At 37.3% G+C, this 24,771-nt stretch overlaps 1 protein-coding gene across 2 annotated transcripts in view; it reads left to right on the top strand.

Moving 5' to 3' along the window:
• The window catches only part of SLC4A10 (solute carrier family 4 member 10), a 327,476-nt gene that overhangs the window by 99,378 nt on the left and 203,327 nt on the right, over positions 1-24,771 (top strand). The gene's annotated exons all lie outside the window — the stretch shown is intronic.

Here is a 24,771-nt window from a genome sequence, read left to right as displayed (position 1 = left end):
TGTTGTGTTTGGTGTTGAGAGGGATACAGAAAAGAAAGAGTTGTTTCCTGCTTCCAAGATTTTGAGAAAATGTACATAATGAATTATGCTCACATTTTGAATTGACTTTTCAAAAGTGGTATGCTACTATCAGTTCTAATTTATTAATTGGTGAACCTTAGGTTGAGTTACATATAATTCTTTTTTTCTCATGTAAATCTCTTGATATTAGAGACATTAAAGATTGGATCAAACTATAAATCAAGTATTATATAATTTTGATAACTGCATTAACTTCTTTTATAATATATAAAATTATTTTTATTAGGGCATTATAAACTGTTAAACAAATTACATTGTATGTTTTATAAGCCATAGGTTTCAATTTGAGAGCAAAAGTGTTGGCAGCATGCAGAAGCAGGGACCCCAACAATCATTTCAAAACAGGAATGTGACCAATTTTGTATAATTCCAGTTTGGTGGTGGTTTAGTCACTAAGTTGTGTCCGACTCTTGCGACCCCATGTACTATAGCCTGACTGGCTCCTCTGTCCATGGGGATTCTCTAGGCAAGAATACTGGAGTGGGTTGCCATTTCCTTCTCCAGGGGATCTTCCCGACCCAGGAATTGAATCCAGGTCTCCTGCATTGCAGGCAGATTCTTTACTGACTGTGCTACATAGGTTATTATGGAAGGGGATTTTGATTTCATAGGGGTTAAGTTTTGGAAGTAAGGAGTAGCAAGTTTTGGACTGTTTGATGCTAGGTAGGTCAGGGTCATTGGGGAGTCTTTTGAATAAATTGGGGAGGATAGCATTTACCTTAGGCTCTGAGGAAGGGGACTGGGAGGAACTAGTAGGGAAGTAGACCTTAACCATGTGGATGTTGGACATCCATGCACAACTCTCTTCTCTTTCATACAAGTGTGCTGGCTGAAAGCAGCGTGCAGTGGGTTGTTGTTCAGTTGCTCAGTCGTGTCCAACTCTTTGCAACTCCATGGGCTGCAGCATGCCAGGCTTCCCTGTCCTTCACCATCTCCTGGAGCTTGCTCATGTCCATCGAGTCGGTGATGCCATTCAACCATCTCATCCTCTGTTGTCTTCTTCTCCTCCTGCCTTCAATCTTTCCCAGCATCAGGGTCTTTTCCAGTGAGTCAGGTCTTCACATCAGGTGGCCAAAGTATTGGAGTTTCAGCTTCAGCATCAGTCCTTCCAATGAACACCCAGGACTGATCTCCTTTAGGATGGACTGGTTGGATCTCCTTGCAGTCCAGGGGACTGTCAAGAGTCTTCTCCAACACCACAGTTCAAAAGTATCAGTTCTTCGGTGCTCAGTCTTCTTTATGGTCCAGATCTCACATCTACACATGACTATTGGAAAAACCATAGCTTTGACTATACCGACCTTTGTTGGCAAACTAACGTCTCTGCTTTTTAATAAGCTGTCTAGGCTTGTTTTAGCTTTTCTTCCAAGGAGCAGGCATCTTTTAATTCCATGGCTACAGTCACCATCTGCAGTGATTTTGGGGCCCAAGAAAATAAAGTCACTCACCGATTCCATTGTTTCCCCATATATTTGCCATGAAGGGAAGTGGGTAGAGAAGATGCAAAAACCTTATTTCTCTGGAATCCCAGGCTGGTGCATGCTGCCCAGTAATGCTTGTTTTCTTGAATTAAAGCAATAGAAAATTATTTACAAGTTCTTTTGGTTTGTACAGTACGGTAGTTAAGCATCCAGACTGCCATGATCACTAGATTCTAATCTTAGCTACACCACTTACCAGCTGTATGATTGTGGGCAAGTTACTTAACCTTTCTGGGTTTTGGTTTCCTCAGTGTGATACAGACATAGTAATGGTGTCTGTGTCAAACCATTGTGAAGGTCAAATGAGTTAAGGCATGTAAAGCACCTTAAGAGTTCTGAAATATACTAAGCATACTACTGCCAACGTCACTTAGTGGCAGACATTATTATATACATTCTTAGAGCTAGGATGAGCTATTGGCAATGGTCATTGTGAGTTTAATTTTGACCTCTCACCCTCGTTCTTCTTATCAAGTAAGAAATTCAGCTAAAAACACTTCATAACAGAAGATTACTGAGTCTTTGGGAAAGACAGCTTAACAGCAATATCAGGTCTTTTTTTTTAAACTACTAGTTAGAGATTAAAATTAAGGAGTAAAAATCAAGGTTTAAATAAAATAATAGAGAAGTTATAGAGCTTAGGTTTAATGACCTGAGTTATTTTTTAAATTGTAAAAAATATCCTTGATGAAGACTTCACTCAAATTTATACACAGCTTGTTTTAGCAATTTTATTTGTTAATGAAAATTTATATTCTAGATGAAAGACTAAAATGAAATATATTATAAATACAATACTGTATATGAATACAACAATTCAAGTTCCTGTTTGATAGAGTATAATATTTTGAATTACTGATGCTTATTTAATGTAAAGACATCAATATGCTTAAAACTGTCAAGCTCCTAAGTACAAGTGTGTAATTTGATGCTTGGATGAAATCTAAATCTAAATCTTAAGTACTCTTGTGTTACATTTTGTGACATTTTTGCATTTTAGTTCTCTTCTCTTGAGCAATTTTCTCAATGTGCAGCTATTTCCCCGGAATTGACACAAGGTCGATCAAATTTCAGCACAAAGCAGTTTGTTAAAGCAAACAAAAAGCCAAACATGCAAAACCCTGTAGTATCTCAGAGAGCACAGTACAGGGCAAGGATAGAAAGACCAGTAGGTCCTTGCCTTCAGGAAACCATAGATAGTGAATTGTAAACACTAAATACAAATGACTATAACAGAATGTGAAAAGTAGTGAGTGCCTTAGAGGTTCAAAAATGAGATGAAAGAGGCATAAATCATTCTGCTGAGTTCAGCTGGCAGAATATTTCAAGCTAAGTGAGGAGAGAGAAAGAAAAGCTCGATGGGGAGCTGGGGAAGTATGTCAAGGGGCATATGAGGTAGACCTTGAAGACTGGCCAAGACAGGAGAAAGGTCATTTTGGGTAGAGGAAATGACATGAGCACAAGTTGGGAGACAGAAAGCAAATAATATGTTTGAGTAGTATGGAATAGTTCATTTTGGTCTATAGTCCAGTGAGGTAACTCAGACTATCAAAGGAAAGATTTGTTAGGACCAGATAATGTAGAATCTTGAGTGTTAGATTATGAATTTCTAAACTGAGAACATTTCCGTGCTGAGCTACTTGTTTTTGGGAATAAATAAAATAAAAGATAAAAAAAACAGCACCTATATTTTGCAGTCATATTCAGAAGTCTAACCCTCCTGAGACTTTGAAAATGAAAATTAAATTCCTGAGTAGATTTAGTAGTTAGTAGACAAGGTAGGGGGTAGAAGCAAAATGAAGGATTTTAATCAAATTCTCTATCAGAGTTGCACGTGAGAGCATTTCTCAGTTTGTCCACAACCACTCAGGAGTCCTAGATTTCAGACCCTAAGAGACCTCCTGCTTGTCCCTGATGTAAACTCCATTTTATTGTTAAGTAATCAGCTTTAGCTTTGGCTTTATTTTAGACATTTCCTAGACCAAGGACAATCTACAAGGATCATTTTATTTTTATTTTTTTTAGAAGGATCATTTTAATACAATGAATATGCATGTCACTATGGTGAATATTTGGATAATAAAGACTTTGTCTTAGGGAAAATTGGAAGGAGAAATTGCTACTGATAATCATGGAAGTTACAGGGATATTTAAGCTCTGCTCATTGCTAATATAACAATGATAAAGTAAGTGTCATTGCTAATACCTTTAATATCACCTCTAAATTTTCTATTCCATACAGCAGAACTTATTCATTATTGTCTGAGGTTAGTAAAAAGGCTGGGTAACCTCCAAGAGCAGATCTCCCTCAAGTGTGACATCTGAGATGTGACTTTTGTTATCAGGAAGATAGCATTTGTGCATGGGAATTGAAAAAATTGGAATTGAATACTCTCATTTAGTACATCATTCATATAAAGGATGTCAGAAGTAAACATGGAATTCCACAGTGTGAGTAAAAATGAAACCAGACACTGTTGCTCTTCTGGCCCTTTATTTAGAGCAATAGCAGACCCATGTAATTGAGAATACTCAGTTTCTTTCTGTAGAATACTGCATTATTTGAAAAACCCATTTTTCTAGAAGTTCTCAGGAAGTTGTTCATATTATTCCTGTGACTTCAAGTTGCTTGGGAAATAGCTATACATATGGTAGTGGCCCAGCAAATTTTCAATACTTATTTTAGAACCATAGATCCATTTCTGGGAGAAACTTTGGAGAATACTGGATTTTAGTTTTTTTTTCAAGTTTTAAACATTCAAACACTTTTTACTTTGCTTGCATGCTCAGTCATTGAGTTGTGTCTGACTCTGCGAACCCATGGACTACGTAGCCTGCCAGGCTCCTCTGTCCATGGGATTTTCCAGGCAAGAATACTGGAGTGGTTTGTCATTTCTTCCTCCAGAGGATATTCTTGACCCATGGATCAGACTCCTGTATCCTGTATCTCCTGCATTGGCAGGTGGATTCTCTATCCCTGAACTGCCGGAAAGCCCTCCTTAAAAAACAGATAAAAGACATTTACTGAAATGATCCTTTCCTTATCCCAAGTCTTTTCAGTTTCAGTTTCATTTCAGTCGCTCAGTCGTGTCCGACTCCTTGTGACCCCATGAACCACAGCACACCAGGCCTCCCTGTCCATCACCAACTCCCGGAGTCTACCCAAACCCATGTCCACTGAGTTGGTGATGCCATCCAACCATTTCATCCTCTGTTGTCCCTTTCTCCTCCTGCCCTCAATCTTCTCCAGCATCAGGGTCTTTTCCAATGAGTCAGCTCTTCGCATGAGGTGGCCAAAGTATTGGAGTTTCAGCTTCAACATCAGTCCTTCCAATGAATACCCAGGACTGATCTCCTTTAGGATGGACTGGTTGGATCTCCCTGCAGTCCAAGGGACTCTCAAGAGTCTTCTCCAGCACCACAGTTCAAAAGCATCAATTCTTTGGCACTCAGCCTTCTTTATAGTCCAACTCTCACATCCATACATGACTACTGGAAAAATCATAGCCTTGACTAGACAGACCTTTGTTGACAAAGTAATGTCTCTGCTTTTTAATATGCCATCTAGGTTGGTCATAACTTTCCTTCCAAGGAACAAGCGTCTTTTAATTTCATGGCTGCAATCACCATCTGCAGTGATTTTGGAGCCCAGAAAAATAAAGTCAGCCACTGTTTCCACTGTTTCCCCGTCTATTTGCCGTGAAGTGATGGGACCAAATGCAATGATCTTAGTTTTCTGGATGTTGACCTTTAAGCCAAGTTTTTCACTCTCCTCTTTCACTTTCATCAAGAGACTCTTTAGTTCTTCCTCAGTTTCTGCCATAATGGTGGTGTCATCTGCATATCTGAGGTTATTGATATTTCTCCCGGCAATCTTGATTCCAGCTTGTGCTTCCTCCAGCCCAGTGTTTCTCATGATGTACTCTGCATATAAGTTAAATAAGCAGGGTGACAATATACAGCCTTTTTATATATTTTATATATATTTTACAATATACAGCCAAGTCTTTTAGAAAACTATAATACAAGAATATAAATAAGTTAAAAAGACAATTGAATAATCTTTGATCAAAATTCTCTTTATAAAAGGCAACAGAGCTTGTAAAATATTGCAATGCAAAATATGCTGCATATAAATGTATATTATCTACTTCTAGCCATTCCTTTTTTTGGTTAAAATTTTATTCAAACTCATAATAATTTATTGAGTTTATTGTGTAGTGTGGAGGGAGGCAGTATAGCGCAGTAGTTAAGAGCCAGAGTTATGGAGCTGGATTTGTTTAGATCCTATATCCTCCATTTACAGACATAGTTTATTTTAGTAATGTTATCTAATCTCTCTCTTCCTTAGTACTGTCATCTATAAAATGAGGATACTAACGCACTAATCTCTAGGCTTGTAATGAAAATCAATCAAATTAATGAATTCGTATAAGTAAATTACTTGAAACAGTGCCTAGCTTAACAAATTTTGCTTATTAAAATTAGTCCCCACTGAACTAGGTAAAGTTGAGGAGAAAGCTACAAAAGATAAACAAGATATAAAATAAATCCATCACTTGAAGGAGTTTGTGTGTGTGTGTGCTCAGGTGTGTCCAACTCTTTGCAACCTCATGGACCCTGGCCTGCCAGGCTCCTCTGTCCATGGAATTTTCCAGGTAAGAATACTGGAATGGGTTGCCATTTCCTCCTCCAGAATCTTCCTGACCCCTATCTCTTGCATCTCCTGCGTTGGCAGGCAGAGTCTACCACTAGATTCACCTGGGAAGGAACTTACATTTTCGTATGTGTGAAGTGTCATATATAATGGTATACATATACATGCATACATAAATACACATATTTAGTACATATGTATGTATAGTGTGTTAGTTGCTCAGTTGTGTCCGACCCTTTGCAACCCCATGAACTGTAGCCTGCCAGACTCCCCTGTCCATGGAATTCTCCAGGCAAGAATACTGGAGTGGGTTGCCATTCCCTTCTCCAGGGGATCTTCCCAATCTGGGGATTGAACCTGGGTCTCCTGCATTGCAGGCAGATGCTTTTGCCATCTGAACCACCCAATAACACCCATATATACATACATACACACATATTATATATAATAGCTTATCTAAGATCAAAATTGCCTGCAAAAGATAAAATGATATGGGGTTCAAACCAGGAAGTCTAACTGAGCTCTTGCTCTTAACTACTGTGTTATATATATGGCTTAGAGCTTATACATTCAAATCAGATTTTAAATAGCCATGTATAAGTTCATATATTGTAAATGCCAAATTGAGATGAGAGACATTAAGGTAAACTGAAAGTGCTGTGGAAGACTTCATGGAAGAAGGGTGACAAGTTTCGTATGACCCACTCTTTGATCTCTTTTTTACTGCAAATAACACGTGTAAAGTCTTTAGCATAGTTTCTACCATAGGTACTCAATAAATTATAGTTGTTATTATTATCATAATCTTTCTGATAATTTCTTCTAAATCTCCCCTAATTGGATAATGTGCTGTTTGAAATCCTTAATTCTATTCTCATGACTTAAATTACCCACCAGTGATTCTTAATTGTAATTATGAATCAAAATCAAATATCTAGCTTTTAAAAAATATTGATACTTCAGGCTTATTTCAGAAGTGTTAAATAAAATCTATGGATTTATAACCCATGTTTTTATATTTGCAAGAAACTTTCCAAGTGAATCTGATGGGCAGCCAAAATTGAGAACTGCTGTTTTACATGGTGATGGTTTGCAGATCTGTACCTTAAATCTGCACCTTAACCTCTGTCTAGTGTTTCAGACATAGCATCTCTGCTCATTTATCTTATCAATATCTCAAACTTGGTATGTCCTAAGCAAAACTTACTATTTTATCTTCAAAACCTCTTTGTTTTTCCTAGCATGATGACCTAGTAATAATTCTCAACTTTTTAATCCCAACCATAGGTCTAATTACTCACCAAGTTATGTAGATTGTTTCTCCTAAGGAGTCCAAAATTTACCTTTTCTTTCCATTCCCATTGTCTTGACCTCAGTGTAAATTCACATTCATTTCTCACCTGGACTATTGTAGTCATTTCTTAATTGGTATTTCTTTATCTTCCCATTGCTCATCTCCAAAGCAGCCTTCTCACCAATCAGCTGCCAGAGTATTCTTTCTAAGATGGAAACCAGGAACAGATATTGCCCTACTTAAATTCATTCTAGGGCTCCCCATTACTTTAATAATTTTTGGAGTTCAGATAAGTGAGAACATGCAATATTTATCTTCCCCTCTGTGACTTATTTCACTTAGCATAGTGCCCTCAAGCTTTATCCATTTCACTGCAAATGGTAAGATTGCCTTCTTTCTCATGGCTAAATAATATTCCGTTGCATTTACTCCATTCATTCATTTACTGATATACACTGAGATTGTTCCCATATTTTATATATTGTCAATAGTGTGGCAGTGAACATGGGAGTGCAGACACCTCTTTGAGACAGTTATTTTATTTCCTTCGAATACATCCCCAGAAGTGGCACTGCTAGATCATATGGTAGTTCTATTTTTAATTTTTTGAGGAATGAGGAAGTGACATTTAAACTTAGCCATTTTTAGTTAAACTCACTCTAAATTCTACTAGTTAGACAGAGACAGGCTCTCTCAAACCTTTTAAAATGCTGTTCTCTTTGCCTATAATGTCTTTAGTCCCTCATTTCACTTGTTTTACCTGGTTAACTATTTCTTATATCTCAAGATTTATTTATATTAAGCACTGTCTCCTTTTGAAACATTCCTTCATCTCTTCAGAGTGAATTAGATGTTTTTAACATGTGTTCTTATGGATTCTAGTATTTACATTAAATGAAGCCCAATACATGCTGAATTGAAGCCATTGATTTTCCTGTCGACTGTGAGCTGTTTCAAAGGCCAAATGTCTTTAACTTTTTCACACTAGCACTACTATTGTTTCTGGCACACTGTAACTACTTAATAAATTTTTGTTGAATATCCAAATGGGTAATGAGTATGAAATGTTTGTGAAAACATATAGTCTAGGTCACTTTGGACACCATTAGGAATTTATATTCACTGAGGTGTGTAAGTCTTTCCCATTCTCTATTTCCTATCTATTTCTTTGCATTGATCACTGAGGAAGGCTTTCTTATCTCTCCTTGCTGTTCTTTGGAACTCTGCATTCAAATGGGTATGCCTTTCCTTTTCCTTTGCCTTTCGCTTCTCTTCTTTTCTCAGCTATTTGTAAGGCCTCCTTGGACAACCATTTTGCCTTTTTGCATTTCTTTTTCTTGGGAATAGTCTTGATCACTGCCTCCTATACAATGTCATGAACCTCAGTTCTTCAGGCACTCTATCAGATCTAATCCCTTGAATCTATTTGTCACTTCCCCTGTATGATCATAAGGGATTTGATTTAGGTCATACCTGAATGGTCTGGTGGTTTTCCCTACTTTCTTCAGTTTAAATCTGAATTTGGCAATAAGGAGTTCATGATCTGAGCCACAATCAGCTCCCAGTCTTGTTTTTGCTGACTGTATAGAGCTTCTCCATCTTTGGCTGCAAAGAATATAATCAGTCTGACTTTGGTATTAACCATCTGGTGATGTCCATGTGTAGAGTCTTCTCTTTTGTTGTTGAAAGAGGGTGTTTGCTGTGACCAGTGCGTTCTCTTGGCAAAACTCTATTAGCCTTTGCCCTGCTTCATTCTGTACTCCAGGGCCAAATTTGCCTGTTACTCCAGGTGTTTCTTGACTTCCTACTTTTGCATTCCAGTCCCCTCTAATGAAAAGGACATCTTTTTTGGTGTTTTCTAGACGGTATTATAGGTCTTCATAGAACTGTTCAACTTCAGCTTCTTCAGCATTACTGGTTAGGGCATAGATTTGGATTACTGTGATATTGAATGGCTTGCCTTGGAAATGAACAGAGGTCATTCTTTCGTTTTTGAGATTGCATGCATGTACTGCATTTTGGACTCTTTTGTTGATTATGATGGCTACTCCATTTCTTCTAAGGGATTCTTGACCACAGTAGTAGATAAAATGGTCATCTGAGTTAAATTCACCCATTCAAGTCAGATTTAGTTTACTAATTCCTAAAATGTTGATTTTCACTCTCGTGATCTCCTGTTTGACCACTTCCAATTTGCCTTGATTCCTGGACTTGACATTTCAGGTTCCTATGTAATATTGCTCTTGACAGCATTGGACTTTACTTCTATTACCAGTCACATCCACAACTGGGTGTTATTTTTGCTTTGGCTCCATCTCTTCATTCTCTTTAGAGTTATTTCTCCACTGTTCTCCAGTAGCATATTGGGTACCTACCAACCTGTTGAATTCATTTTTCAGTGTCCTATCTTTTTGCCTTTTCATACTGTTCATGGGGTTCTCAATGCAAGAATACTGAAGTGGTTTGCCATTCCCTTTTCCAGTGGACCACATTTTGTCAGAACTCTCCACCATGACCCATCAATCTTGGGTGGCCCTACACGGAATGGGTCATAGTTTCATTGAGTTAGACAAGGCTGTGGTCCATGTGATCAGATTGGTTAGTTTTCTGTGATTGTGGTTTTCAGTCTGTCTGCCCTCTGATGGAGAAGGATAAGAGGCTTATGGAAGCTTCCTGATGGGAGAGTCTGACTGAGGAGGAAACTGGGAATTGTTCTGATGGGCAGTGCCATGCTCACTTCAGTTCAGTCATTCAATTATGTCCATCTATTTGTGAGCCATGGACTGCAGCACGCTAGGCCTTCCTGTCCATCACCAACTCCTGCAATTTACTCAAACTCATGTCCATTGAGTCGGTGATGCCATCCAACCATCTCATCCTCTCTTGTCCCCTTCTCTTCCTGCCTTCAATCTTTCCCAGCATCAGGGTCTTTTCAAATAAGTCAGTTCTTCACATCAGGTGGCCAAAGTATTGGAGTTTCAGCTTCAACATCAGACCTTCCAATGAATATTCAGGACTGATTTATTTTAGGATGAACTGGTTGGATTTCTTTGTAGTCCAAGGGACTCTCAAGAGTCTTCTTCAACATCACAGTTCAAAAGCATCAATTCTTCAGCACTCAATTCAGCACATCAATTCTTCAGCTTTCTTTATAGTCCAACCCTCACATCCATACATGACTACTGGAAAAACCATAGCCCTGATTATGCAGACCTTTGTTGGCAAAGTAATGTCTCTGCTTTTTAATATGCTGTCTAGGTTGGTCATAACTTTTCTTCCAAGTAGTTAGCATCTTTTAATTTTATGGCTGCAGTCATCATTTGCAGTGATTTTGGAGCCCCCCCAAAATAAAGTCAGCCACTGTTTCCACTGTTTCCCCATCTATTTGCCATGAAGTGATGGGACCAGATGCCATGATCTTAGTTTTCTCAATTTACTGAGCCATACTCAGTAAATCTTTAATCCAATTTTCTGTTGATGGGCGGGGCTGAGTTCCCTCCCTTTTATTTGACCTGAAGCCAAACTATGGTGGAGGTAATGAAGATAATGGTGACCTCCTTCAAGAGGTCCCATGCATGCACTGCTACACTCATTGCCACTAACCTGCAGCAGGCCAGCACCGACCCTTGCCTCCACCGGAGACTCCTGGACCCTAATGGGCTATTTTGAGTCCATCTCTTGTGGTTTTACTGCTCCTTTCTCCTGGTCCTGGTGCACACAACGTTTTGTTTGTGCCCTCCACGAGTCTGTTCCCCCAGTCCTGTGTAAGTTCTCACAGCTCTATGGTGGGGTTAATGGCAACCTCCTTCAAGAGGGCTTATACCATACCCAGGTCCATTGCACCCACAGCCCCTTCCCCTGCAGCAGTCCACTGCTGACCCGTACCTCCTCAGGAAACACTCAAACACTGTTCTGTCTCAGTCTCTGTGGGGTCTATGGGTCCTGGTGCGTACAAGGTATGTCTGAGCCCTCTCTTGCGGGTATGGGGTTTGATTCTAAATGCCATTTCACCTCTCCTACCATCTTGCTGGGGCTTCAAAGACTAGAGATCTCTTCAAAAAAAATCAGAGATACCAAGGGAATATTTCATGCAAACATGGGCACAATAAAGGACAGAAATGGTATGAACCTAACAGAAGCACAAAATATTAAGAAGAGGTGGCAAGAATACACAGAAGAACTATATAAAAAAGATCTTCACTACCCAGATAATCATGATGGTGTGATTACTCACCTAGAGCCATACATTCTGGAATGCGAAGTCAAGTAGGCCTTAGGAATCATCACAAGGAACAAAGCTAGTGGAGGTGATGGAATTCTAGTTGAGCTATTTCAAATCCTAAAAGATGATACTGTGAAAGTGCTGCACTCAATATGCCAACAAATTTGGAAAACTCAGCAGTGGCCCCAGGACAGAAAAAGGTCAGTTTTCATTCCAATCCCAAAGAATGACAATGCCAAAGAATGTTCAGACTACCACACAAATGTACTCATCTCACACGCTAGCAAAGTAATGCTCAAAATTCTCCAAGCCAGGCTTCAACAGTACATGAACCGTGAACTTCCAGATGTTCAAGCTGGATTTAGAAAAGACAAAGGAACCAGAAATTAAATTGCCAATGTCTGTTGGATCATCAAAAAAGCGAGAGAGTTCCAGAAAAACATCTATTTTTGCTTTGACTATGCCAAAGCCTTTGATTGTGTGGATCACAAGAAACTGGAAAATTCTGAAAGAGATGGGAATACCAGACCACCTGACCTGCCTCCTGTGAAACCTGTATGTAGGTCGAGAAGCAACAGTTAGAACTGGTGGTGGAACAATGGACTGGTTCCAAATTGGGAAAGGAGTACATCAAGGGTGTATATTGTCACCCTACTTATTTAACTTATACGCAGAGTACATCATGAGAAATGCCAGGCTGGATAAAGCACAAGCTGGAATCAAGATTGCAAGAATAAACAACAATAACCTCAGATATGCAGATGTTACCACCCTTATGGCAGAAAGTGAAGAACTAAAGAGCCTCTTGATGAAATTGGAAGAGGAGCATGAAAAAGTTGGCTTAAAGCTCAACATTTAGAAAATTAAGATCATGGCATCTGGTCCCATCAGTTCATGGTAAATATATGGGGAAACTGTGACATACTCTATTTTGTGGGGGGCTCCAAAATCACTGCAGATGGTGACTGAAGCCATAAAATTAAAAGACGCTTGCTCCTTGGAAGAAAAGTTATAACCAACCTAGACAGCATATTACAAAGCAGAGACATTGCTTTGCCAGCAAAGTTCCGTTTAGTCAAGGCTATGGTTTTTCCAGTAGTCATGTATGGATGTGAGAGTTGGACTCTAAAGAAAGTCGAGCGCCAAAGAATTGATGCTTTTGTACTGTGGTGTTGGAGAAGACTCTTGAGAGTCCCTTGGACTGCAAGGAGATCCAACCAGTTCATCCTAAAGGAAATCAATCCTGAGTATTCATTGGAAGGACTGATGTTGAAGCTGAAACTCCAATACTTTGGCCACTTGATGTGAAGAGCTGACTCATTGGAAAAGACCCTGATGCTGGGAAAGACTGAAGGCGGGAGGAGAATGGGACGACAGAGGATGAGATGGTTGGATGGCATCACTGACTCAATGGACATGAGTCTGAGTAAACTGAGCGAGTTGGTGATGGACAGGGAGGTCTTTTGTGATGCAAACCATGGAGGTCGTGAATCGTCAGAAATGACTGAGCGACTGAACTGAACTGAGCTGAACTGATCCCCACTGCTTGTAAGATAGCTGGCATATATTAAATTATTAGTAAATATTAACTCAATAGGTGCATTATGTTATGTAAGTTTAAGAATACTAAAGTATAAGTTTATTGAGGGGTTGTGCTGTGAATTAGGGATTAGAGAATGTGATAATAGTTTCAATGAACTATAATAGTAGCATAATAAATATTAATAATAGAATAATTTTAAGAAGATATTATTACCCTGGTAGATATTTTCTGAAAGGATAGCAAAGATAAAGGAAAATCAGGATAATTTTTATAAGACTACAAAGTAGAATACCCACAGCTAGTTTTCCTTTCTCCCAAAATCCCATGAAGAAAAGAAGTAATGATATTTTTAACCTTTTTTCTATACTAAAACTATATTAAGGTGTGGAGAATGGGAGAGGAAAAAGAAAACAGTGGCATATTTTGTCAGTTGAAAAACAGGAGGAAAATGCCAAGTGATGTGGATAACAGAGAAAACAGAATTGTTAACTGGCAGTGGCAAGAGCTGAGAAACAGCCCAGTCTATACTGAAACATCCTGAAGGGCACCAGATACCTCTGAAAGAGAGAATCAAGCTGCTAGTGTATTGCATTGAAACTAAATCATATTTCTGGATCATCATCCTCCTTCACTTCAATCAACTGGCAAATATTCCAATGCCACTCCATCAGTAGACTGAAGTTTTATTATATGGAGGGAGTAAAGTAGAATCTCTTTGGACTGAGAAATCCAGGAACAGATAAATTCATAAAACATCGTATTAAAAACAACTTCAGTAAGAATACTGTGATCCCAACTCTCCTCCATTTTGCTTCTTGAAAGTTGACAGCCAGGTCTTCATCTGCCAGGCAGGATAATAAAAGATCCAAGTGAACTCAACAAGCTCAGGAGGAATGTCCCAGACATATTGACATCAGGGTTCCCCCAAGAAACAACCAAACCAAATCACTTTACAATATGCTCGAAGCTGACAAGCCCTATCCAAATACGTAGAGCTTCCAATTCACTTTTTGATTTCACCTTTGTACATATAAGCATGAAAGCAAAGAATCCAAGACCTCCGAGGAGAACTAACATAAAATATAGAGATCAATTACCTTTTTTTTGAATTTGATATGAAAAACAAAGGTAACTAAAGAAAAAGTAAACAAGTAGAACTACATCAAATTAAAAAGCTGTTTCATAGTAAAGGAAACTATAACAAAATGAAGAGGCAACCTACTGAATGGGAGAAAATATTTGCAAATCATATATCTGATAAGGGATGAATATGTAGAGAACTCATACAACTCAGTAGCAAAAGAATTGGATTAAAAAGTGGGCAGAGCACCCAAATAGACATTTTTTTTTTTCCACAGGAAATGTGTGGACACCTAACAGATACATAAAAATTGCTCACTAATTGTCAGGGAAATGCAAATGAAAGCCACAGTAAGATATCACTTCACACCTGTTAAAATGTCTGTTATCAAAAGACCAACAAATGGCAAGTGTTAGAGAGGATGTGGAAGAAGGGAATCCCTGTGCACTGTTGGTGGAAATGTAAATTGGGGAAACCACTATGGAAAACAGTATGGAGACTCCTCAAAATTAGAACTACCAAATGTCCCAGCAACTCCACATCTGGGTATTTATCCATAGAAAACAAAAGCACTAACTCAAAAGGTATGTATGTGTATGCCCATGTTTAAATTTATCTTATTTTACTTTTATTTTTCTTTATATCTTTCAGTTTCTTGGCTCAGGACTCCTTCTTGCATCTCAGACATTCTTTCTGGGATAGTTTTATTTCCTCCTGATGTATTTACTTAGAAGTTCCTTTAGAAAGGGTGCCTTAGTGATAAATTCTCTTAATTTCTATTTGTCTAAAGTACATTTCTTGAATGATAGCTTAACTAAATATTTACTTCTAGATTAGCAATTTTTTTCTTAGTATCCTGAATATATTATTTTACTGTCTTCTGGCTTCTATTTTTATTAGTTTGTCATTCCTTTGTAGGTAATCTTTTTTTTCCTTGCTGCTTTAAAAATGTGTCATTTTGCAGTTCCACGTGATATGTATATGTGTGAATTGTCTTTTAATTATTCTGTTTGTAATTCATTGTGATTCCTGAATCTGAGGATTCATGTCTTCTATCAATTTTGGAAGATTTTCACCTATTTTCAAACAGTACTTCTTCATTTTCTCTATTCTCATCTTCTAGAACTCCAAGTATATGTTAGACTTTATCATATTATCCCTCATTTAAAAAATATCTACTTCATATTTTTCTTAATGTTTTCCTGTGATATATTCTGTATAATTTTTTCAGATATTTTCTCCAATTCTTTAATTGTCTCTCCAGCCCACTGTTTTACCCATTCATGGAATTTTAAGTTTCAAGAATATTATATGTGTGTGTGTGTGTGTGTGTGTGTGTGTGTGTGTGTGTGTATAAAAGACCTACAAGACAGATGGAGGCTTGTAAGGCATTTTATATGCAAGCAATGTGAAGAGAGTAAAGACAGCATGAAGCAGCAGCAGGAAATTTAGCAGCAGTTAGCATCGTTTTTCTGGGTACAAAATTGTGTTAATCTGGAGAAATGAGGATGTAAGAGGACTTAGTGACAAGGCAGGAGGTGAGAATTCAAAACAAGCAAACAAATCTGGAGGATCACATGGGCAAACAACACAGAGACTCAATTATGAAGAATGATTGCCCATTAGAATATTTTTGACTAATTGAAATTGTTCTTAATGTCTCATACACTTTTTATCCTTAAACCATCAAATGTAAGGCCCCCTAGGAGGCCTGACAGGAGAGATAGTATTCTTTGAATCACAGTGATGGTAATAAATACAGTATCATATGTTGTGATGAAGGTAATCCTGAGCCAGAGATAGCTTAGCATTGGAAGATTTTCATCACTAAGCTTCTCAACATTTTAACATTTCAGTATTTCAAACCTGACTCTAGACTACTTCATTTCCCTGTCATAATTCTGTAGTCTCTAATAGGTTTTTAAAATTTGCATGGGTGAACTTTTCCAAGTGAAAAAGAGAAAAATCCTAAAATTTCTACATGATGATTAGTTTATGCCTTCTTATCCCTATTCCTATGACAGAGGGTTTTACTCTCCAATTCTTATTCTCAGTTCTATTTTTTCTTGTATGTGTAAAGATGAAATAACACATTGACTTTGCATAAGCAAATGAAACCTAATTGCCACCTCCCCAATCAGACACTTTAGAAGTGGACTCACTGCTTTTTTATTAAAAAACACCAGAAGGAGAAAGATTTCTTGTGCTACTTTAGAATACATATATTTCATATAATTCAGTTAGTACAGTGTATAAATTAGATGGATTGAACTTATATTACCATGAAATGGAATAGTCTACATTTTATTTTTATTTTTTTATAGTCTACATTTTAAAGTAGACACAAGATTTAAATACCTAATTTCAAAATAATATGCTAGTAAAAATATATGGGTACATTTATTTTATTGAAATATACTAAATGAAACTCAAAGTTAAGCCTGATATATGCTTAGATTTCAGTTCAGCTAGTATTTATTGAGCTCTTATGAAATGTTAATCTCTGAGCTGATGCTTTCTTATCTATTGCACTGTGTAATGCAGCATAATATAATTAGAGGTTAAACAATGGACCTTTTTCAGTTTGTATAGTGCTTTAGCTCACATGGAAAAATGAAAAAAAAAATAGGATGTCTCCAGAGTAAATATGGACACATATAGTGAATAGTAACACTGAATTCAGGTGTTAATGTTCACTTTTTATATTTTCACAATTTGAAATAAAAAGTAATGAGATGGATAAGAAAACCAAGAAGTTAAAATTCTGTATGTTTTCAGTGAAACAGTAGCAACCCATTACTAAAGCAAAGTATGATAATAATGTGGTATGTGAGATGTTAAAGTTATAGAAAACATGTTTTAACATTTGTGAAGTGAATAAAATCAACCTTCATTTTCTGTTAAGTATTTTAAAATTAATGAGAACTGACAAGTTTGGAGCCCTTAGAAATAATGTGGCTCTCAGGTGATGTTTATAAAATACATGTGTCTGTATGTTCCTACTAATTCTTAAATCAATACTGGAAAATGTTTCATTAATATTAACCAATATATTAATACATAGGTTGAGAGAGACCCTGTAAACTAAATTAAAAGGTAATTTCTGTTTAGAGCCTCATGGCTAGAAATATATACATATATTACTTCTTTGCAAACGTTTACTACTTATATTTGATTAGTTACTCTTTTTATTCCCTTTTGCATATCCAGAAGTTTATTCTATCCCTTATTTTTCATTTATTTCATAAATTAAACATTCTTGAGTTATCTATGCTACTGACAGTTCTTTGACGAGTCAGTCTCCTCCCTACCATTTTTTCCTCTAATCTTTATTTAACAGTATTTTTTGTTAATCATAACATTTTTTGAATTGTATTTTATTGTTATAGATTGTATACAAAAAGATTGTTTGTATATTTGTAAAAATACGGATGTGATTATATTTATTTTTTTAGGTGGTATGTGTTTTTTATTCAAATATAGTTGCTTTACAATGTCATATTAGTTTCAGGTATACAGAATAGTGATTCAATATTTTTATAGATTATACTTCTTTTGAAGTTATTACAAAATAATGGCTACACTGTCCTGTGCTGTATAATATATCTTTGTTGCTTATCTATTTTATACATAGTAGTTTGTATCTTTTTTTTTTTTTTCTTTTAAAAAGATTTTATTAAAGGTCTTTGCAGAGCAACATTCAGATTCCAGAACCAGCAGCCAAGGAGACCTATTATGCTGTGGGTACCGGCTGGGGCATGGCAGGCGGCTCTGGCTTCCCATCCTTCTGTTCAGAGATGGGGGTGGTGGGCAGTATTTCATCTTTGGGTTCCACAATGCTCACGTGATCAGGCAGAGGCTTCTTAGGGCCAATCTTACCAGTTGGGTCCCAAGGCAGCATGATCTTTACCTTGATGCCCAGCACACCTAGAAGATGCCATAGTTAAGACCTACATGTAGTTCCACTGCCCCCCACTACAGAACAGAACAGGGCAGAAGGAAGAAAAGAACAGATTACTCAAGCATCCTGCATCTGGTCCCTTCTCAGACAAATGCCTCTAATCAATCAATGGACAGGACACTTGGCAAAAGGAACCCATGCACAGCACCACAGAAAGTGGCAAGTAGTTTGTATCTTATTAATTCCATACCCCTATTTTGCCTCTCCCCCTTCCTTCTCCCAGTGGTAACCACTAGTTTGTTTTCTATGTCTGTGAGCCTGTTTCTGTTTTGTTGCATACATTCATTTGCTTTATTTTCTAGATTCCACATATAGGTAAAAACGTAGTATTTGTATTTCTCTGATTTATTTCACTAAGTATAATACACTCTAGGTCCATGCATGGTGTTACAACTGGCAGAATTTCATTCTTTTTATGGCTGAATAATATTTCTTTGTATATACATACCCCATGTTCTTTATCCATTCAACTGTTGATGGACACGGGTTGCTTCCATATCTTGGCTAGTGTAAATAATGCTGGTAAAGCAATCTTGAGATAAAAGAATAAAACTGGAAGTATCATGTGTCTTGACTTCAGACTATGACAAAAAACCACAGAAACAGAAACAGCATGGTGCTGACACAAAAACAAACACATAGATCAATGGAATAGAATAGAAAGCTCAGAAATAAAGCCATTGACTGTGATCAATTATTAATAGACTATGACAAAGGAGGGAAAAAACAACTGGAGGAAAGACAATCTCTTCAATAAGTGATGCTGGGAAACCTGGACAGCTTCATGTACAAGAATGAGATTAGAACATTTCCTCACATCATATAGGAAAACAAGCTTAAAATAGATAAGATCTAAATCTAAGACTTGAAACCATAAAACTCTTAGAAGAGAACATAGGCAGAACACTCTATAACATAAATGGTAGCAATATTTTTTTTTTTCTGGATCTGTCTCCAAAGACAAAAGAAATAAAAGCAAAAATAAACAAATTATACCTAGTTGAACATTAGACAGTGTTTTTGACAGATACTTTGTAGTCAAAGTTCTGTATGTAGGTAGCCATTTTGATTATATGTTCATGTCTCCAAATCTTGATATCATAGTATTTAATCATTAAAATAGATGTGACATGTGAATCAGAGTCATAGCAAGAAAGAGACTGTCACTCAAAAAGTGTGAGAAAAAAATTTAATGAAAGGACTGATTTGGATGAAATATATACACTACCATATATAAAAAAGATAATTATTAAAGACCTACTGTATAGCACAGGGAAATCTACTCAGTTCTCTGTAATGAAGTATATGGGAAAAGCACTGGTCATAGCAAACACCCTCTTCCAACAACACAAGAGAAGGCTCTACACATGGACATCACCAGATGGTCAACACCGAAATCAGACTGATTATATTCTTTGCAGCCAAAGATGGAGAAGCTCTATACGGTCAGCAAAAACAAAACGCAGAGCTGACTGTGGCTCAGATCATGAATTCCTTATTGCCAAATTCAGACTTAAATTGAAGAAAGTGGGGAAAACCACTAGACCATTCAGGTATGACCTAAATCAAATCCACTTATGACTATACAGTGGAAGTGAGAAATAGATGTAAGGGACTAGATCTGATAGACAGAGTGCCTGATGAACTATGGATGAAGGTTCATGACATTATATAGGAGACAGGACTCAAGACCATCCCCAAGAAAAAGAAATGCAAAAAAACAAAATGGCTCTCTGAGGAGGCCTTACAAACAGCTGTGAAAAGAAGGGAAGTGAAAAGAAAGGGAGAAAAGGAAAGATATACCCATTTGAATGCAGAGTTCCAAAGAACAGCAAGGAGAGATAAGAAAGCCTTCCTCAGTGGTCAGTGCAAAGAAACAGAGGAAAATGATAGAATGGGAAAGACTAGAGATCTCTTCAAGAAAATTAGAGATACCAAGGGAACATTTTATGCAAGATGGGCTCAATAAAGGACAGAAATGGGGGGGACCTAACAGAAGCAGAAAATATTAAGAAGAGGTGGCAAGAATACACAGAAGAACTGTACAAAAAAGATCTTCATGACCCAGATAACCACAATGGTGTGACCACTCACCTAGATCCAGACATCCTGGAATGTGAAGTCAAGTGGGCCTTAGGAAGCATTGCTAGGAACAAAGCTAATGGAGGTGATGGAATTCCAGTTGAGTCATTTCAAATCTTAAAAGATGATGCTGTGAAAGTGCTCTACTCAATATGCCAGCAAATTTGGAAAACTGAGCAGTGGCCACAGGACTGGAAAAGGTCAGTTGTCATTCCAATCCCCAAGAAAGGCAATGCCAAAGAATGCTCAAACTACTGCACAATTACACTCATCTCACATGCTAGTAAAGTGATGCTTAAAATTCTCCAAGCCAGGCTTCAGCAATACGTGAACCATGAACTTCCAGATGTTCAAGCTGGTTTTAGAAAAGGCAGAGGAACCAGAGATCAAATTGCCAACATCCGCTGGATCATCCAAAAAGCAAGAGAGTTCCAGAAAAGCATCTATTTCTGCCTTATTGACTATGCCAAAGCCTTTGACTGTGTGGATCACAATAAACTCTGGAAAATTCTGGAAGAGATGGGAATCCCAGACCACCTGACCTGCCTCTTGAGAAATCTGTATGCAGGTCAGGAAGCAACAGTGAGAACTGGACATGGAACAACAGACTGGTTCCAAGTAGGAAAAGGAGTACGTCAAGGCTGTATATTGTCACCATGCTTATTTAACTTATATGCAGAGTACATTATGAGAAATGCTGGGCTGGAGGAAGCACAGCTGGAATCAAGATTGCCAGGAGAAATATCAATAACCTCAGATATGCAGATGATACCACCCTTATGGTAGAAAGTGAAGAAGAACTAATGAGCCTCTTGATGAAAGTGAAAGAGGAGAGTGAAAAAGTTGATTTAAAGCTAAACATTCTGAAAACTAAGATCATGGCATCTGGTCCCATCACTTCATGGCAAATAGATGAGGAAACAGTGGAAACAGTGGCTGACTTTATTTTTCTGGGCTCCAAAATCACTGCAGATCGTGACTGAAGCCATGAAATTAAAAGATGCTTGCTCCTTGGAAGGAAAGTTACGACCAACCTAGACACCATATTAAAAAGCAGAGGCATTACTTTGTCAACAAAGTTCTGTCTAATCAAGGCTATGATTTTCCAGTAGTCATGTATGGATGTGAAAGTTGAACTATAAAGAACGCTGAGTGCCATAGAATTGATGCTTTTGAACTGTAGTGTTGGAGAAGACTCTTGAGAGTCCCTTGGACTGCAGGGAGATCCAACCAGTCCATCCTAAAGGAGATCAGTCCTGGGTGTTCATTGGAAGGACTGATGTTGAAGCTGAAACTCCCAATACTTTGGCCACCTGATGCAAAGAGCTGACTCATTGGAAAAGACCTGATGCTGGGAAAGATTGAGGGCAGGAGAAGAAGGGGATGACAGAGGATGAGATGGTTGGATGGCATCACCGATCAATGGACATGGGTTTGGGTGGACTCTGGGAGTTGGTGATGGACAGGGAGACCTGGCGTGCTGCAGTTCATGGGGTCGCAAAGATCAGACACGACTGAGCGACTGAACTGAACTGATATTGGAAAAGAATTTAAAAAGACGTATATGTATAACTGATTCACTTTGCTGTATGCCCAAAACTAATACAGCATTGTAAACCAACTATACTCCAGCAAAATTTTTTTAAAAAGTGTAGGCAGGATAAAGGGTAATCAAATAGGTTTAATCAAATTCTAGAAATGTGCAACAGCTGGAAACTGTTACTACTCCTAGGCCTAAAGGAGCAAGGAAGTGGTTAATGCAAACCAGTGAGATCTATAGCTGTAGAAGTCACATGACAAGATCTTTGTTCTTTAATAAAGGATCACAGTCATTTCCAAACTATGGTCCAACAGGGGCCATGTTTCCCTGGGCCCAACTCTGTAGTCTTCTGTCATTATGGGAAGTTAAAAGTCAAGGGATCCTAGTGATGCAGTCTGTAAAGAAACAGAGCATGGAGAATGAGTGGAAAGTGGATCTGTAAGGATTAGTAGAGAATATATGGGACACCATAGTATGCTAATATCTGATATTTTTTAAAAAGGCAGAAAAAGTGGTTACTTTTTTAAAAATATGATAAATAGTTATAAGGAAGAAAAAACTCTGAATTGAAAAAGAACTGCTTTCTCCTCTATTAACCCATTTTCAGATGAGATGAGAATTATCAAAAGGACATGAAAAAGTTTCAGTTTTCCTGCCCAGAAGATTGCTGTTAGATTTTGGCTTGTAAAACTAGAAAAGTTTATTTCATTTATGACTCTGCTCAAGAGCCATGGTAAATCAGAAAAAGATTTTTTTTTTTTTGCATACTCTCAGAGCTGATGATATTTATAAACAATTCTAGAAGAAATTTCTGTGTGAATAAGTTCGTCTATCCCAGGGTCATAGTCTATACCAATGTTTTTCAAATTGCAGGTCACAAGCCATTTTTCAGTCCTTAAATAACTATAATGGGTAGTGACTAGGACTTCTGAATGAAGTAGTATACCCTTGAACAGAAAATATCAGAGTGCCTTGTTTATAGTAAGAATAAATGCTATTTGCCAAACTTTTGATTACATGTATATGAATATGTGACTGTGTTGGGATATGTATTTTTCACTATGGACCATGTTCCCCTATCCAATTAAAACACTATTTGCTGGGCTCAACCATCTGAAAAGTGTTTACCCTATAGTATAGCAAAGGTGAATTGTATTGAAAGGCAGTGTAATATATTTACGTGTTGTCTCTCTAACACAGTGCTAAAATTTTCTCCTAGATGAGTAAATATTAATACATATGGAAATTAAGGCATATTAATATATATCTGATTTTCACCAATTCTAAAGATAATGACAGTTCAAGATGAAGTAAAAATTTTACTTATTGCTCTATTTGGGATTACCACATGGACTGGACCCAGTGCCATATGTTGCTCTGCATTTCCCATTATCACACCTCATGTTTACCTGCTCCTGGTAATATGGGGGAAGGGAACTACTCTGCTAAAAGTCTTGAATAATATCAAAGCAATCTTTTGAGCTATAGCCAAAGTTGAGGAATTTCAGTGTATGTATTAGCATTAATCTATATCTTGGGAATTTTTAACTGCAAATATGGAACAACTAGGGATATTTAAAGAGGATAATGTGAAACTACAAAATGAGTCACTTACATTGAGTTATATTCACATTCTAGCTTCTAGTTCTTTCTCTTTTAAAGAAAAATTAAAATTAGGTCACTTCTGCTTGTAACCTGCATAGTAATTAAACAATCAGCTATTTCCTATTTAGATTCTACTTCTCCTTCTGATGCAGAATTTTATTTTATCTCAGTATCTTAACATTAGCTATTCAAGAGAATTATCTTTTGTATACAGAGAGTATACATGCTTTCTATAAATAAGGGGAAAAAACATTTTGTATAAGTTGAAAATTGCTTCAGGTCTTTGAAATCAAAATCAAATATTTATTGTATGTGGAAAACATCTTCATATATTCTATATAAAGCTTTCCATTTTGCAGTTGTTTTCAGACACTGCCATTTTGAGTTATAGTGGAACAGTGCTCTTTCTGACCTTTGAACAAGGATGCATGACTTAGCTTTTGGCATTCTTCCTAACAACACCCCAGAGGGCAGAGTTGTATTCCAATGTGACATATATTTGAAAATGTCTTGCACAGAGAATAAATTTCATTTGTAAATGTATCAAGAGCAGATTCAAAATAGGCTGAAGCTTGCATTTATTTGGTTCAGGAAAATGATATGTCTCGACTTTGGCTATTGCTATTATTGCTTAAATCAACAGATTTTCTTAAACCTTGCCAAACAGAAGAGCAATGGGTCCTGAAATCTATCTTCATTTTAATTTTTTCTCTCATTATATTGTAAGTTTCTTTAATTCTGATTTCAAAGACTTTACCCTGCCTTGTGTCAGCACAAGTTGTCAGAAAGACAACAGGGCATAAAGCATGTCCTTCTGCTACATATTTTGCTGCATTTGAAGGATTTGAGAGCTGATCATTTTAGATTGAAATATGTCTATAATCTGGGTTTCCCTGGTGGTTCAGACGGTAAAGAATCTGTGTGCAATGCAGGAGACCAGGAGACCCAGTCCCTGGGTCAGGAAGATCCCCTGGAGAAGGGAATGGCAACCCACCAGTATTCTTGCCTGGAGAATCCTATGGACAGAGGAGCCTGGTGGGCTACAGTACGTGGGGTCGCAGAGTCAGACATGACTGAACGACTAACACTTTCACTTTTTCCATGTCTATAATCCTACAGCTGAAAGTACTGATTTGCTCAACATAGAGGACAAATCTTTATTAAGATTATGATCAGGAATTAAAAGACTTTCAAAGAAGAAACAAAAATATTTTACTTTTCTAA

The sequence above is a fragment of the Dama dama genome, chromosome 33, assembly GCF_033118175.1.
Source record: "Dama dama isolate Ldn47 chromosome 33, ASM3311817v1, whole genome shotgun sequence".
Classification (NCBI taxonomy): domain Eukaryota; kingdom Metazoa; phylum Chordata; class Mammalia; order Artiodactyla; family Cervidae; genus Dama; species Dama dama.
This window is presented reverse-complemented; position numbering and strand designations above follow the sequence as displayed.